Source organism: Ovis canadensis, chromosome 16 (assembly GCF_042477335.2).
Source record: "Ovis canadensis isolate MfBH-ARS-UI-01 breed Bighorn chromosome 16, ARS-UI_OviCan_v2, whole genome shotgun sequence".
Classification (NCBI taxonomy): Eukaryota; Metazoa; Chordata; class Mammalia; order Artiodactyla; family Bovidae; genus Ovis; species Ovis canadensis.
In genome coordinates this window covers 13,537,774-13,555,761 of record NC_091260.1, presented here as the reverse complement: position 1 = coordinate 13,555,761, position 17,988 = coordinate 13,537,774, and the positions used below count along the sequence as shown (strand labels likewise).

The 17,988-nt window shown below is 49.1% G+C and overlaps 1 protein-coding gene across 1 annotated transcript in view; it reads left to right on the top strand.

Moving 5' to 3' along the window:
* SLIT3 (slit guidance ligand 3) overlaps positions 1-17,988 on the top strand; it is a 724,331-nt gene that overhangs the window by 635,058 nt on the left and 71,285 nt on the right. The gene's annotated exons all lie outside the window — the stretch shown is intronic.

Here is a 17,988-nt window from a genome sequence, read left to right as displayed (position 1 = left end):
AAGCGGGAGCCTTGGCCAGGGTCAGGCGGCGTCCTGCACGTGGCGCAGGAAGCTCTCCCGCCCAAACCTCTGCCTGGCGGTGATGACCCTCTAGAATACAAGTGAGAGGGCTATTGTCTCGAGTTCTCTGACACCCCCTGCTCTGCTCTCTGTAGTTATTCAGTCACTAAGTCATGCCCGACTCTTCTCAACCCCATGGACTGCAGCACACCAGGCCTCCATCTCTCAGAGTTTGCCCAAATTCATGTCCACAGAATCGGTGATGGCTTTCAACCGTCTCATCCTCTGTCGTCCCCTTCTCCTCCTGCCTTCTATCTTTTCCAGCATTGGGGTCTTTTCCAATGAGTCAGCTCTTCACATCTTCATGATGGCCAAAGTATTGGAGCTTCATCATCAGTCCTTCCAGTGAATATTCAGGGTTGATTTCCTTCAGGATTGACTGGTTTGATCTCCTTGTTGTCCGGGGGACTGTCACGAGCTTCTCTGGCACCACAGGTTGAAAGCATCAGCTCTTCGGTGCCCATTCTTCTTTTTGGTCACAACCCCCACGATCTCACCCCAGAAATAGGACATAATGGTCAAAACACAGCCCAGCAGGCATTATGGCTTAGCAAGCACGTCTTCGAATATGGTCCTATTTTAACTTAAAACCACCCATTTTACAGAGGAAATCTTAGTTCTGAGTTCCGCTCAGTCTCCACCCAGGAGCCTTTTTATTCTACACCCCACCTCCTGACATTAAGTCTCTGGGGGTTGCTCCTTCGTCAGAAGCTCCCAGTTAAATGAAAGAGAGGCTGTTCCCCTCATGAAGGGTGTTACTATTGTGGGAAAAAGCCTCATGTCTGCCGCCTGGGAAGCTGAGAGAGTCTCACAGGCAGGAAGGCCTCACGGGCACGGCCGCGTCGCAGCGCAGGCACGGCTGGGCGGGCAGCCCCTGCGGGATGGACAGGGCAGCCTCGTGCCATTTCCCATCCCTTCGTCATTCCCTCCACGTGCATTTGTTGGGTACCTCGTGTGTCAGGAACTCTGCTCACACCAAGGAGGTGACGGTGCACGAAACAGGTGCAACCCCTACCCGCGTGGGTCCTGGCTTCACGGGGAAGGCTGACATTTGCTCAGTCATCTCAGACACACGTGTGATGGGACAACCATGAAAAGTGCTGCAAAGAAGAGGAACCAGATTGCTATGACATCCCAAAGTAGGGAGATTGGGTGTGAAGACGGAGAAAGCTGCTCTGGGGGTGGGAGGTAAGGGTAGGGCTGGAGCTGGACTCTAAAGGGCAAGGGGCCGAGAAAGAGAAGGGGGGCTGCCTGAGCTGAGGCCGTCGTGGCGGGTAGGCAGAGCTGGGAGAGGGGCTGGTGGAAGCCCAGTGGGCCCACTGGGGCCACTGTACCACCCACAGGTCAGGCTGGCTGTCCCTGCCCGGGGCCCCAGGCACACCCCGTCCTGAGGCTGAGCTTAGCAAATGTCCTTGCGGGGGTGTTTCTCTGCTGGGTTCTGCCAGCACCTCACGGGGTGGAGCCTGAGTCTGCCCTACTCTAGAGCTGCTGAGCGGTCCCTGTGTATGTTTGGGCTCCCGGCATGTCCTGAGCCTCCCTGAGACTGTCCCCGTGCTGCCAGCTCAATGGAGGAAGGTTGGGAGAGTCACGAAAAGCCTGTGTCAGTCCTGGGTTTGGGCAGGAGATGTGCCTGTGGAGATGTGTGTGCGCACGTGTTCGGTCACTCAGTTGTGTTGGACTCTTAGACCGTAGCCCGCCAGGCTCCTCTGTCCACGGGATTTCCCATGCCAGAATGCTGCAGTGGGTTGCCGTTTTCTACTCCAGGGGATCTTCCCAACCCAGGGATCAAATCTGCGTCTCTTGCGTCTCCTGCATCGGCCAGCCGGTTCTTTACCACTGTGCCACCTGGGAAGCACCCTTGGAGATGCACATGAGCAATGGGGAGAGCTCCATGCTTTCCTGGCTGGGCTACTTGGGGGGGCGGGCACGATGGGGGCTGCAGAAAATGACCCAGGTTTACGCCTCCTCCCTGAGCTAATTAAGTGCCAAGTAGCACATGTCAAAGAGAAGAAAATGCCATGAAAACAGGCTCTCAAATGTTTTTCCCCAAAAGCTCACGAAACAGAGATTGAAATAACAAAGATAATTGGTCATAATTATAAACTTCAGAGCTTTGGGAGGAGACCTGATTTCCTGCTTTGGAAATGATGGCACTGCTCTCTGCCAGACGTGGGTTCCAAAGCTCGCCAACGAGGGCAGCCCTCACCTCTGTCACCAGCCATCTCCTGGAGGGGAAAGAGAGTGTCTGGGGAGGAGAGGGAGGGGAGACAGGGGAACAGCCTCCAGAGAAGGGGAAAGCAGGCAGGCCCAGAACACCGGGGCTCGGAGGGCTCTTGTCGGGGACATTGGCTGAGTCCAGAGTCAGTGTTTCCAAGGTTGGCTTTTCAGCTCCCTCGGCATCTTTAGTTATATTGGGCAGAGCTGCCAACTTACAAAATAAAATTAAGCTTAATTCACTGAGAAGGAGGAAAAAACAGGTTATACAGTGTTTCTCCGAAGGTCACAGTGTAGGAGTCTGCAACCAGCACGAGGGAGCAAGGCAGGGCCATCCAAATGGGAAGTGAGTTTTCCTCTGAGCAGCCCTTTGCAGGCACCCCATGGCCCTGCTCTCTGTAGGTCTCCTCTGTCCTCTCCTTTTGGGTGAGTCGGGCTAAGCAGAGGCCTGTCTGCTCCACCTGCACCTGTTCATTCAGTCCCCCCAGGTTGTCATTGAAATAGGCCATTTGCAACAGTGTGGATGGACATGAAGGGTGTTATGCTTAGTGAAATAAGTTAGAGAAAAACCATAGTGTATGAGCTCACATGTATGTAGAATCTAAAAATCAAAACAAATGAATGTCTGTATATAACAAAACAGAAACAGACTCACACATGCAGAGGAAAAACTAGAGGTTACCACTGGGGAGAGAAAAGCAGGGGAAGGGGCTTAAGAGGTACAAACTACTATGTGCAAAATAAATAAGTTACAAGCATACATTGTACAGCACAGGGAATATAGCCGATAGTTTATAATAACTTTAAATGAAGTGTAAGCTATGGCATCACCGACTCAATGGATATGAGTTTGAGTAAACTCCAGGAGTTGGTGATGGACAGGGAGACGCCTGGCGTGCTGCAGTCCATAGGCTAGCAAAGAGTCAGACACGACTGAGTGGCTGAACTGAACTGAAGCTATAATGTTGAATCACTATGTTGTGCACCTGAAGCAAATACAGTATTGTACATCAACTGCACTTTAATTAAAAGAAATAGGGGACACTGTCACTTGTCCCATTTTAGTGACAGGGAACTTTCAGAGAAGTGAAAACCACTCTCTAAGTCTAGTAAGCAGCCTAGTTAGGATTAAAAAGCAGTTTAGCCTTATCCCAAATCCTATGTTCTTGTCCATTATTCCAGAAATTCTTAAACTTTGGGGGTCTTAAGACCCCTTTTTTGTTGTTATGGTTGTTATTTCATCCCTAAGTCACGTCTGACTTTTTGTGACCCCCACAGATGATAGATCACCAGGCTCCTCTGTCCACCCCGCGAACTATAGACCACCAAGCTCTTCTGTCCATGGGATTTCCCAGGCAAGAATAGTGGAGTGGGTTGCCTTTTCCTCCTCCAAGGGATCTTCCCAACCCAGGGACCAAATCTGCATCTCCTGCCTTGGCAGACAGATTCTTCACCACCACCAAGACCCCTTTCCATTTTCCAGAAGCCTCTAGGACTCTAAGAACTTGTGTCTATGTGGGTTTTATCTGTTGATATGTACCGTATTGGAAACTGCAACTGAGTAGTTGTAGTTTAAATTATGTTTTTAAATATTTATTTTAATTTCATTGAAGAATGACAACAATATACCATCACATTTTCTATAAAAAGCATACTTTTGTGAAAACAAACTAAAAGAAATTTCATTGTGAAGAATGACGTTATGTTTTATAAATGTCGTAGAAGAAACTGGATTATTATATCTGCTTCAGCATTCACTCTGTTGTGATACGTTCTGAGTGAACTGTAAGAAGAAAATCTGACTTCACGCAGGTGTGTAGTTAGAAAAAGAATTTTGGTAGCTTTTTCAAATAATTGTGAACATTCTTCTCTGATAATATACCGAAATAGCATAGTAGTCATTTCTTCTTTTTTTTTAATTTCATTGAAGCATAGTTGATTTACAATGTTGTGTTAATTTCTACTGTACATCAAAGTGATTCAGTTATATATATATATTATTTTTCATATTCTTTTCCATTATGGTTTATCACAAGATATTGAATATAGTTTCCTATGCTACATAGTAGGACCTTGTTGCTCATCCAGTCCATTTATACTAGTTTGCAGCTGCTAATCCCAACCTCATATTCCTTCTCCTCCCCACCGCCCACCTTGGCACCCACGAATCTGTTCTGTGTGTCTGTGAGTCTGTCTCTGCTTCATAGCCGTGTTCTTCCGTGTGCTGTCTTAGGTCCCATGTGTGAGTGGTATCACGTGGTATTTGTCTTTCTCTTGTGACTGACGTCACTTGGTGTGGGACCCTCTAGGCTCCTCCATGCTGCTGCAGGTGGCGAGATTCCATTCCTTTGAGTGACTGACTAGTAACCCATTGCACATGTGCGCCACATCCCTATCTGTTCATCTGTCAGTGGACACTTAGGCTGTTTCCATGCCTTGGCTATTGTGAATAGCGCTGCTATGAACATAGGTACATGTATCTTTTTGAATTGTAGTTTTGTCTGGGTATAGGCCCAGGAGTGGGATTGCTGGTAATTCGATTGTAACTTTTCTGAGGAAACTCCATATTGTTTTTCGTAGTGGCTGCACCAATTTACATTCCCACAACAGTGTAGGAGGGCTCCCTTTTCTCCACACCCTCTCTCGCATTCATCATTTATAGACTTTTTACTGATGGCCATTCTGACTTGTGTGAGGTGGTAACTCATTGTAGTTTTGATTTGTGTTGGGGCCACAGGACTGGAAAAGGTCAGTTTTCATTCCAATCCCAAAGAAAGGCAATGCCAAAGAATGCTCAAACTACCGCACAATTGCACTCATCTCACATGCTAGTAAAGTAATGCTCAAAATTCTCCAAGCCAGGCTTCAGCAATACGTGAACCGTGAACTTCCTGATGTTCAAGCTGGTTTTAGAAAAGGCAGAGGAACCAGAGATCAAATTGCCAACATCCACTGGATCATGGAAAAAGCAAGAGAGTTCCAGAAAAACATCTATTTCTGCTTTGTTGACTATGCCAAAGCCTTTGACTGTGTGGATCACTATAAACTGTGGAAAATTCTGAGAGAGATGGAAATCCCAGACCACCTAACCTGCCTCTTGAGAAATCTGTCTACAGGTCAGGAAGCAACAGTGAGAACTGGACATGGAACAACAGACTGGTTCCAAATAGGAAAAGGAGTACATCAAGGCTGTATATTGTCACCCGACTTATTTAACTTCTATGCAGAGTACATCATGAGAAACGCTGGACTGGGAGAAACACAAGCTGGAATCAAGATTGCCAGGGGAAATATCAATCACCTCAGATATGCAGATGACACCACCCTTATGGCAGAAAGTGAAGAGGAACTCAAAAGCCTCTTGATGAAAGTGAAAGAGGAGAGTGAAAAAGTTGGCTTAAAGCTCAACATTCAGAGAAGTAAGATCATGGCATCTGGTCCCATCACTTCATGGGAAATAGATGGGGAAACAGTGGAAACAGTGTCAGACTTTACTTTTTTGGGCGCCAAAATCACTGCAGATGGTGACTGCAGCCATGAAATTAAAAGACCCTTACTCCTTGGAAGAAAAGTTATGACCAACCTAGATAGCATATTCAAAAGCAGAGACATTACTTTGCCGACTAAGGTCCTAGTCAAGGCTATGGTTCCTCCTGTGGTCATGTATGGATGTGAGAGTTGGACTGTGAAGAAGGCTGAGCTCTGAAGAATTGATGCTTTTGAACTGTGGTGTTGGAGAAGACTCTTGAGGGTCCCTTGGACTGCAAGGAGATCCAACCAGTCCATTCTGAAGATCAGCCCTGGGATTTCTTTGGAAGGAATGATGCTAAAGCTGAAACTCCAGTACTTTGGCCACTTCATGCGAAGAGTTGACTCATTGGAAAACACTCTGATGCTGGGAGGGATTGGGGGCAGGAGGAGAAGGGGACGACAGAGGATGAGATGGTTGGATGGCATCACTGACTCAATGGACGTGAGTTTGAGTGAACTCCGGGAGTTGGTGATGGACAGGGAGGCCTGGCGTGCTGCGATTCATGGGTTCGCAAAGAGTCAGACACAACTGAGCAACTGAACTGAACTGAGTTGGTGGACATCTTTACATGTGTCTCTTGGCCATCTGTGTGTCCTGTTTGGAGAAATGTCTATTTAGGTCTTCTGTCCGTATTTCAATTGAGTTGTTTGGGTTTTTGCTATTGAATTATAGTAACTGTTTGTATATTTTGGAAATTAAGTCCTTGTCAGTCACATCATTTGCAAATATCTTCTTCCCGTTATTTTCTCCCAGTCTTAGGTTGTCTTTTCGTTTTGTTTGTGGTTTCCTTTGCTGTGCAAAAGTTTATAAATTTGATTAGATCCTGTTTGTTTATTTTTGTTCTTATTTCTATTGCCTTGGGAGACAGATCTGAGAAAACATTGGTACAATTTATATCAGGGAATGTTTTGCCTATGATCTCTTTTAGGAGTTTGGCAGTGTCTTGTCTTATATGTAAGCCTTTAAGCCATTCTGAGTTTATTTTTGTGTACGGTGTAAGGGTGTGTTCTAACTTCATTGGTTTACATGTACCCAGTACATAGTGGTTATTTCTTAAAGGCTAGTTGTGTGAAACTCGAAACCATATCAATGGGCTCTTTACATTCTTGCTTTAAAATCCGCTGATCTGTCTTGCATTTTGAATGTGACTTTTCCCCTGGTTCATGTTTTTATATGCACTGGTCATTTGGAAAATACTGCTTTGCTCAGTTTTGCAGGTTTTTCTCAATGTCAACACATGGCATTATACAATCTAAAAGAAATGTGGTAGCCATTAATGGTCACCACTGATCTCATCAGGAAGGTCTTGAATTAAGGGGACCCTCTCAAGTCCTGGGTGGCAGTTACGAGGTTTCCAAATCTTTAATGTTCGTGTGGAAGCTCAGATTTTATCGTCTTCCACAAAATTTGCCAGTTGTTGTACCTGGAGTGCCAGGCTCACTCTCTTCATTGTCAAGACATTGTCTACTAAATACCCAACTCTGAATCATCTGTTTGCTAGTCATTCTTTTAAGTTAAAATGGTGTTTTATGAAAGAAGAAGAAGAAAAAAAACACAGTTCTGCTTGTAACTGAGTTGCCCAGGTGCTTTTCCTCAAGACAGCTAATGTCCTTCCTATAGCACAGAAAGGCCTTAGGCACACTTCCCGTTTGGTCACAAAGAACGCTAAAACCTTGTGTGCTCAAGAGTCAAGGTTTAATACAATTAGTAACTTTTTACTGCTTCCAAAAGGGCGTTCTGAAGTGAAACCGGCTTGTCTTTTAACCTTCAAACGCGTGGAGGTGTAGAATAGTGACTGCTAATATCGTTTGATGCCGCTGCCTTAGTTCGTCCGGAGGTGCCAACACTTTTACTCACACAACATAAAAGGAAAACAGTGTTTTAATCTTATCGCAAAAATTGTTTTAGCCTCATAGACCCCTGAAGCAGGATCCGCATAGGCATCTAGGGACTACACTTTGAGAACCACTCAGCTTGTTACATACTATCAGGCAAAGAATACAGACAGCCACCCATTAGAAGTCAGCATCGAGTTCCTGATTTAAAAGCAAGCCTGAGAAGTCTTATTAAAAGTAGAGCAAGGGAAATTTCCTGGCAGGCCAGTGGTTAGGACTTAGCGCTTTCACTGCCATAGCCCAGGTTCAATCCCTGATTTGAGAACTAAAATCCCACAAGCCACGCGGTGCTGCTGAAAACAAAAACGCAGAGCAGGATCAAGCGCGGGACATCTGAGCTGCAAGGCCACCGGCACAAATCTTCTCTGCAGAGGTGGAGCCTCACTGGCTTCAGAAAGTTTGCTACTCCATCTATGAACTTTTTAGACTCAGAGTTACCGCTCTGAGAAAACTTATACCTAAAATCGGCTTGCTCCCACTTAAGGGAATGTTCCTGACAGCAGGCATTCTTGGTTCTGTAAACAAACTTTGCAAGCCTACATCTTCCCAAGGGCTGGAGAGGAGGATGAGAATCCAGTGCCGGTAGAGGGAGCTCGTGCGTGTCCGCTCCTGGTCAGTGTCAAGGAAGTGGTGTTAATAATTTTGGTAGAAGGACCTGATTTTTTTCTTGGTGTCCTACCGCTGACCTCCCACAGAGAGAGGAAGGGAGGGATGACCTACCTCCAGCATCTCAACTGTGGAAAGAAAGGATTTCTATAGGGAGATGGGATCTGAGGGATCATGGGCAGCAGGACAGCAGTGCAGAAGCACACGCACGCACACGCACACACGCACACACACGCACACACACGCACACTGAAAAACTTGAAGAGCCAGGGCTTGGCCAGGAGGGCACAGGGCTGAGACACAGCTCTTTGGGAGTGAGTGAAGCAGGAGGTGATGACAGAATGCACTGATGGAAGCACCTGGCCCAGCACTGGTCAACTCCGAGGGGCTAGAGGATGGGGGTCTGGGGTACAGCAAGTAGCTCGGATGAAACTCTCTCCTCATCTCCAACCTAATTAGGTAATGGATATGCATGCAAAGCCGGGAGAAAAGGGGCTTCCATGGCATGGTGGTCCAGTTGCTCAGAATCCACCTTTCAACGCAGGGGCGCAGTTTCAATCCCTGGTCATGGAACTAAGATCCCCTGGGCTGCATGGTCCAGCCAAAAAAAAAAAAAAAAGGAGGCGGAGGAGCCAAGTGATGAGCACAGATGAGTAGCGTGGACAGATGTGCTTTGGACCAGGGAGGAATCCAGGAGGTTTTGCCCACTGAAACCATTAGGAGAGCAAGGAAAAATGCCCTGACTGTGTAAAATCCACCAGGGCTATCATTTAGAGAGCTTTACTTGTACCAGATCGTCTCAGATGTGATCTCATTTAATCCTCCCCCTAGTCTGACAAGGCAGCATGTGGGACTTATTTCCATTTTGCAGATGAGGTAACTGAGACACAGGAAGGCTGAATAATTTCTTGCTTTTTCTGTTTTTCTAATTTGGCTGTACTGAATCTTAGTTGCAGGATGAGGAAATTTATTGCCACATGTGGACTCTTAGTGGCAGCATGTGGGATCTAGTTCCCCAACCAGGGATGGAACCCAGGCCCCCAGCATTAGGAGCACAGCATCTTAGCCATTGGACCACTAGGGAAGTCCCTGAGTAATTTCTTAAAATGATGCTGCCAAGAAGCAGCAGAACATAAACACAAGTCCAGGTTGATCTGATCCACAGGCCCATCCTGAGCCACTACACTCCTCCCTCTGTTTGGCAGAAGCACAGGTCCCTGTGTGCCCAGCCCAGTGGCCCAGCTTATTGGGCATTTGCAGAAGATAGCCACAGTCTCCTGGGGACCTGCCACCTGCGTTCAGGCAGGGAGAGGGCAGGCACAGCACTCCCGCTGCGAAGCGGTAGGGACCTGTCAGTGATTCCAGCTGGGTCTGTCCTGACAGCTGGACCTGCGCTAGCAACGCCAGCTGCTGCCCAAGAAGAGGCTGCTGCTTTCTGTGACCCCCTGTCCTGGGCAGGTTCCTCCGAGCACTTTCTAAAGCAGCTGCTCAGCTCTGACTGCGTCCTTGCCGTTATTTGGCCCAGCGAGAAGGGCAGAAATTGCCCACAGCCAGCTGGAGGGAGCTGAGCGCACCTTCGAGAGCAGACTGGCTGTGGGCACAGCGGCACTCAGGAGTCCTGGCGCAGGCCCTGGCCGGGAGGAGGCCTCAGCAGATGACTGCAGGAGAAGACGCTTCTCGGCTGGCAGGCAGGCATGGCCGTCTGAGACGGGGACTGAGGGAGGCCTGAGCAAGCCCCCTTTGCTCAGTCACGTGTTCGTGGAGTTTCTCACGCCAGATCCCATTGCAGAAGCTGGGAACACAGCAGCTTCCATGACGGATAAGACCCCTGATGTCAGAAACTTAGCAGCGGGGAGACAAACAGTGCAGAAGCCCCCCAGTGAATCAGGCTTTCAGGTATCCGGGTAGCATTTCCCAGGAAAGCAAAGCACAGGAAGGAGTAGGAAGAAAGTGTTCTAGGAAGACCCCCAAGGGGGAAAGATCTTAAAGGCAAGAAACCGAGAAGACCAAGAGACGCAGCAGACGGAATGGTTCAGGGGTCGGTGTGTCCGGGAAACTTGGGGAAGGCCGTGTCCGTGCTTTTAGGCTGTGTGGAGGGCTGCCTCTTTATCCCGGGAGAAATGTGAGAGCCAAGGAGGAATTTTTAAACAGGAAAGTGACATGATATGATTCTCATTTTAGAAATATTACTCTGGAAGCAGACTCTGGAGAATAGGCAGCCAGGGGACCATTATCTATCTTTCAGTAATCAAATTTATTGTCGGATGGGGAGACAGATGTGTGTATATATGAATGTATCTGCATGTGTAAACAGATGAAGTGCAAGCTCAGAGAGGTGAGGTATATACATATGTAATCAGATGGTAAAGAATCTGCTTGCAATGCGGGAGACCTGGGTTCAGTCCCTGGGTCAGGAGGATCCCCTGGAGAAGGACATGGCTACCCACTCAGAATTCTAGCCTGGAGAATTCCATGGACAAAGGAGCCTGGCAGGTTACAGTCCCTGGGGTTGCAAAGAGTTGGACACAACTGAGCAACTAACACTTCTATCTTCTTCTCTATGTGTTCAAAATGTACTGAACAATTCAAAGGTGTTGGAGCCAGGCACTGCTCCAAGGCTTTCCACAAAAACTCTCATCTAATCATCATAATCATTTCAAGGTGAAATAATTATCAACTCCATTTTACAGATGACGCAACACAAACTCAGAGAGGGTAAGTAAATTGCCCCAGGTCACACAGCTATTAGCTAGTGGAGCCAGGATATGAGCCTCAGCTTCCTGACTCCTGAGTTGCCTAGGCTCCCTCAGAGGTCCCCCTATGGACTCCTGGTCTGGAGTTGGGGTTCCTGGAAGGTGGCCACCCTCCTCATCCTCCACCATTCAGTAGGTCTGAGAGTTCTCTGAGGGGCCCTCATCAGTACCACAAAGCTCAGAGTGGAGATGCGGAACCATCCATTTGACACAGCTCCGTGTGGATTTTCATGCGAGGCAGATGTGTGCTCTCGCTAGTGCTGAGGCTGAAACAGAGCATTTAAATGCAGATCAATGCAGAGGTTGACCCGCTGGAAATGCTCTGGTAGTTCTAAGGCTGGCAGGGCAAGAGTGCAGTCTTCTAAAGGGTCCCTCTGGGGCCCAGGCTGCAGGCTACAGGCAAGTTTGGAGTTCAGAGTGTTCGTGAAGGGCTTCCTACAAAGAATGCTTTCCCACACAACTGCATCTGCATTTCTGAAGGGAAACCTTTTGATTCTGCATCTTCTGAGCCTCAGTGCCAGATCACCAGGGATATTCTGTACTTAAAACAGCTCCCTCACTGCTCCCATTCAGCTCCACAGTGCCAACTGCAGTGACGCCTTGGGAGTTCTGGGGTCTTCATCACACAGACGACGTTTCCTGAGCATCTACTGCCGGCATGCGGGACGCTGCAGTGAGCGAAAGAGACTGCGTTCTGCCCCCGTCTTCACAGTCACCCAAAGGACAATGCCAGTCAGCGTGGGGGTGGTGTCGGGGAAGCAGTGCTTGAGCCACGGTCTTGGCAGCAGCGTGACTTCACCAAACGGGGGCAGAAGAGGGACCAGCAGGTGCAAAGACCTGACTGCCCCACCAAACAGAGCAGGGGGTGTTCCAGGAGGGGTAAGGTCAGCGGAGGTCGAACCAGAGGTCAGAGGAGAGTTTGCCATAAGGTAAACCAGAGAGGCAGGCAGGGGGGAATTTCCTGTGTTAATTTGGCCAGGCTGTGGTGCCTAGTTGTTTGGGCAAACATGAGCTAGACGGTGCTATGAAGACAGTTTGTAGTATAATCAACATCTACAATCAGTGTACTTTGTAAGTAAAGGAGGTTATTTTTCTAATGTGGAGGTGGGCCTCACAAAATCAGGTGAAGGCCTTAAGAAAGAAAAACAGGTTTTCTGGAAAGGAGGGAATTCTGCCTCAAGATTATAGCGTAAAAATGCTGCTTTAAGTCTGCTGCCTGACCTTCCTTAAAATAACTTCTCTCATCGCCCTCTCCCTCCACATATGTGTATGTGTGCATACAATATGGTCATGTTTCCCTATTGGTCACTTTCTCTGGAGAATCCTGGCTGACACAGGACAGACCATAGAAGGATGTGCAGGATTTGGGCAAAGGTGGGCAGCTCTTCTCCAGCAAGCTATAGGAGACGGAGGACTTTAAGCAGGAGGGAGGCCGAAACAATCAACACAGCCCTATCCACAGCCAGGCTGGCACCCAGGGGCCAGGTGTGGTGGGCTCCAGGGGCCCCAGCATCAGCTGTGTCATGCTGCCCATCCTGCAGGGTCCTGAACCTCTTTCAGGCAGGTGAGGATGCTGTCGGCACCCCCGAATCCCAGTGGCTGTTCATGCGTTTCTTCAGCTGTTTGGCAGATGCATGCGTTTATGGAGCATGGCCTGCCCTACCCATCGAAATGGGCTGGACTCAGGGTGTTCCTTGACTATGGACAACAGCCTTTCTCTAAATTCATTCATTCAACAAATACTTGAGGCTCTACCATGAGCTGAACACTACACTATGGCTCCTCCATCCATGGGATTTTCCAGGCAAGAGTACTGGAGTGGGTTGCCGTTTCCTTCTCCAACTATGGGATATAGCAGGAAACAAAACTGGCAAACCCGCTGCTTCATGCGGCGTACGGACGTCACCAGTGCTGGTGACAGAGCCGACCAGTGTTATCAAGCCGAGCATAGCCTGTTGGGCTGAGGTGGCCAAAACTGAAAGTAAGAGGACAGAGTGGAGAGGTCGAGTAGCACAGCGCCACTTCTCAGGCCCGAGTCCAGCAGATCCTGGTTTCTGTACTTCCTGCTCACCTCTCTGAACCTTAGTGTTCTCACCAACAAAATGGATGAAAGTACCCAGCAAAACACAGGTTCACACCCCCAGCTTCGCAGGACAAATGAGATAATAGACCAGAGTCTCTGTCCCAAAGCACTGTGGTAAACATCTCAGCGAATGTCGGTGAGGTTTGCTTCGGCTTTGTTAGTCTTCTTGTCACTGTGTTACCTGTGACAAGATAATGCAGGTTAAGTAATTTTCCCAGAGCCACACAGCAAACCCAAGCCATAGGCCCAGCCTCAGATGTGCCAGCCCCAGGGCCTACGGTGAAGATCCCAGCAAGGAGGCTTGGAGTATTCGGGGATCTTAGTCTGGGTTTCATTTTAGATGCCTCAAGTTTGCCAAGTAACTGTAGCAAAGCAACTGAAGAGAGTGAGAGAATGAGCTGAAGAAGAGGGTGGGAGATTACTGGCCCACGAGGCCAGACTCCCCCCAGCCTCGCCCTCCCCGGGGGCTCATTAGTCTCCCTCCAGCAGAGACGCCTTCTGGCCCAGTGCCTCAACCAGCCTTGCTCACTCACCCAGCTCCTGCCTCCCAGCTTCCCTCTGTGCCACACTGTCCACAAAGCACTTCCTGCAGGTGAGCGGGCGGCGGCCCAGTGCAGCCTGTCTCCCCTCCTTCAGCCTGAGCAGGCCCCGGAACCCCACCAACCCACAGCCTCCCTGCCCAGCAGAGAGAGCTGAAAGCACTTCCTGCAGGTGAGCGGGCGGCGGCCCAGTGCAGCCTGTCTCCCCTCCTTCAGCCTGAGCAGGCCCCGGAATCCCACCAACCCACAGCCTCCCTGCCCAGCAGAGAGAGCTGAAAGCACTTCCTGCAGGTGAGCGGGCGGCGGCCCAGTGCAGCCTGTCTCCCCTCCTTCAGCCTGAGCAGGCCCCGGAACCCCACCAACCCACAGCCTCCCTGCCCAGCAGAGAGAGCTGAAAGCCTCATCTTATTTGCCTGCCTCTCCGCTGCCATCACCTGATGAGGGGCAGGGTCAGTGTCCACAGAGTATAGGTGTCCTGCAGGTGATGCTGGGGAAGAGGCATTCGGGAAGTTTCCCCAAACACCGGCCCCTGCGCCTGTCTGCAATCATGGTCTCTCCTTGCCCTTTGGATTTTAACTGTCTTCAGTCAGTCAGTTCAGTCACTCAGGTGTGTCCTACTCTTTGCAACCCCATGGACTGCAGCACGCCAGGCTTCCCTGTCCATCACCAACTCCCGGAGCCCACCCAAACCCATGTCCATTGAGTCAGTGATACCATCCAACCATCTCATCCTCTGTCATCCCCTTCTCCTCCTGCCCTCAATCTTTCCCAGAATCAGGGTCTTCTCAGATGAGTCAGCTCTTTGCATCAGGTGGCCAAAGTATTGGAGTTTCAGCTTCAGCATCAGTCTTTCCAAAGACTATTCAGGACCGATTTCCTTTCACATTGACTGGACTCTCATGCGTCTCTCTTCAGCTGTCTCGAGGCTCCCGTTTGGGGTGGAGGGTGGCTTTATGTTTTGCTTCATAGCTGTGCTGGGTCTTTGTTGCAGCACACAGTATCTTCACTGTGGCATGTGGGATCTAGATCCCCGCCCAGGGATCAACCCTGAGCCCTCTGTTTGATCTGAGTGTGGAGTTTCTTTTTCTATAAACTTTTTATTTTGCATTAGGGTATAGCCGATTAACAATACTGTGATAGTTTCAGGTGAACAGCAGAGGCACTCAGTCATACAGGTACACGTATCCATTCTTCCCCAAAGGGAACGTGGAGTCTTACCCACTGAGCCATCAGGGAAGTTCCAGGTTTGGATTTTAACTGAGTGATAATTAGCATTCTGTATTAGTCTCAGGTGTATACCATAGTGATTCAGTATTTTTATACATTATGAAATGATCACCCCAGTAAGGCCAGTTACCGTCCACCCTCATATACAATATTATTCACTATGTTGTTTATGCTGTGTGTCTCCTTCCCGTGACTTTTTCTTTTAATAGTCAAAAATGTGTGTCCCCTAATCCCCTTCACTCACTTCATCTAGCCTCCCTCCCCTCTGGCAGCCGCCAGCTCTCTGCACCTCTAAGTCCGTTTCCGTTTTGCTTGTTTTGGTTTTTAGATTCCACATTTAAGTGAAATCATAGTTTTTGGCCTTCTCTGTCTGACTTCTTTTAATTATATAATATCTGTTGGGCCCATCCATGCTGCTCAAATGGCAGGATCTCACCCTTTTAAGGCTGAGTAGTTACCCCTTGTATATGCGCACCCCATCTTCTTCATCCATCACCAGTCAGTGGACACCTGGTTTGCTTCCGTGTCTTCGCTGTGGTAAAGAAGGCAGCTGTGCCCATCGGGTGCCCATATCTTTTCAGACCAGTGTTTCTCTTTTCTTTATATAACTACTCAGGAGTGGAGTTGCTAGATGTATGGTAGTTCTATTTCAAATTTGGCTCAATGGTAAAGTACCTGCCTGATAATGCAGGAGATTTAGGTTTGATCCCTGGGTCGGGAAGATCCTTCTGAGAAGGAAACGGCAACTCACTCCAGTATTCTTGAGTGGAAAATCCATGGAAAAATCCATGAACAGAGAAACCTGGCATGCTACCGTCCATGGAATGGCAAAGAGCTGAATACAGCTGAGCAACTGGACACACACTAGTGACCCCTTTTCTCCACATCCTTTCTGACCCTTGTTGTTTCTTGACTTTTTTTTTTTTTTCACAATTTTGAATTAATTAGTTTTTGACTGCTCCAGGCCTTTGTTGCCGCGTATAGGTCTTCTCTAGCTGCGGCAGCCGGGGCTGTTCTCTCGCGGCGGCGCACAGACTTACTGCCGTGGCTGCTCTTGTTTCAGAGCACAGGCGAGAGCTTCCGGTCGTGGCAGTGTTTCCACTCAGCAGCCGTGGCACACGGGCTTCGTTGCGCTGTGGTGTGTGGGATCTTCCAGCACCAGAGATTGAACCCACGTCCCCTGCATGGGCAGAAGGATTCTTAACCACTAGACCACCAGGGAAGTCCCTTGCCTGCTTGGTAGCAGCCGTTCTGCCAGGTGGATGAACTGCCTGCCTTGTGATCTGCCCCAGCCCGGCCCCCCCGCCCACCAGCCTGGCCTCCCCCGCCTTCTTCCCTTCAGCTTCACGGCCCTCCCCAGGCTCCACGCTCCTGTGGGCACTGCCTCCTTGGCTGCATCTTTCTGCAGTAAGCCGGCGGCATTCTCTATCGTAGCATCTTGCTCCTTTCCTTCAGAACACACGTTGCCGTTTGTAATCTTCATTACTTTGTGTGTGTGTGTGTGTGTGTCTTTGTGTCTTTCTCTCTCTCCTTCTCCCCCTTCACCTCTTCCATGACCCCATACACACGTTAAATTTTTAAATGCCAGAAAACAGGACCACCTCAGCCTTATTCACCAGTATATACAGTACCTGGTACATTTCAGTTTCCCAGTAAATATTTCTGCTGAATAAATGACAACATCAGTGAATATGTTTGTCTTAGCTCCTCTGCCTGAGGGCATAATCTAAATGTGCGTGTGTGCATGGGCACACGTGTGTGTGTATGTGTGTGTGTGCATGTGGCTGAATTTTACGCAGATGGTCAAGCTCCCAGAAGGCAGAAATGGGGTCTGGTCATGTTTGTATCTCCCCCAGCATCTAGCAGAGTTCTCAGCACAGAATGGATACACAGCAGAACCTGAGGATCAAAGGGACATTAACTCAACATGCCGAGGCAACCAGAGGCCACGTGGGGCCCTCCCTAGCGTTCTGTGCCATGAAGATCCCTTGGGGCCAGTCACGGGGATAAAGTCACTTGGCCTTAAATTGTGGTACCACCCATTTCAACTTGTCCTTAGAGCTAAGCCCCGTTTGGTCATTGACAAACTGGCATGTGCATGCTGCTTGCTCAGTCGTGTCCAACTCTTTGCAACCCCATGCACCATAGCCCACCAGGCTCTTCTGTCTATGGGGTTCTCCAGGCAAGAATACTGGAGTGGGTTGCCATGCCCTCCCTGCAGGGGATCTTCCCAACCCAGGGATTAAACCTGCATCCCCTGCATCTCCAGCATAGCAGGTGGACTCTTTACCCGCTGAGCCACCTGGGAAGCATTGACAAACTTATCCGTATCCTATTTTAACCTGTTTTGTCCCATTCATTCATTTTGTGATGGGTCTACTGGAAGCCTGGCAGTGTGCTGCTGCTGCTGCTGCTGCTAAGTCGCTTCAGTTGTGTCCGACTCTGTGCAACCCCAGAAACGGCAGCCCACCAGGCTCCCCCGTCCCTGGGATTCTCCAGGCAAGAACACTGGAGTGAGTTGCCATTTCCTTCTCCAATGCATGAAAGTGAAAAGTGAAAGTGAAGTCGCTCAGTTGTGTCCGACCCTTAGCGACCCCATGGACTGCAGCCTTCCAGGCTCCTCTGTCCATGGGATTTTCCAGGCAAGAGTACTGGAGTGGGGTGCCGCTGCCTTCTCCGCACCTCATTACTCAAGATGTGGTCTGTAGACCAGGAGCTCCGCCATCTCCCAGGAGCCTATCAGAAGCGCAGACTCTCCAACCTGAAGGCAGACTTACTAGATCAGAATCTGCCTTTTAGGAAGATGCCAGGTGATTTACGTGTACACTGCAGGTTGAGAAGTCCTGGTCTAGAAAAAGATAGACACAGTGTTTGCCTTCATGGAGCCCAAGGCGGGCAGAGCATCAGTGAAGAGCAGCAGCTGGAGGTTGACTATTAATGAGAGAAGAAAAAACTCTGAGAGCTTTATATCAAGGGAAACTCACCCAGGAGATCAGAGCAGGCATTAAAAACCACCTGAAAGTTTTGCTATTTTGTCCTTAAAGCAGCAGGAATCTCAGGGAAAAGGGTTTACAGCAAG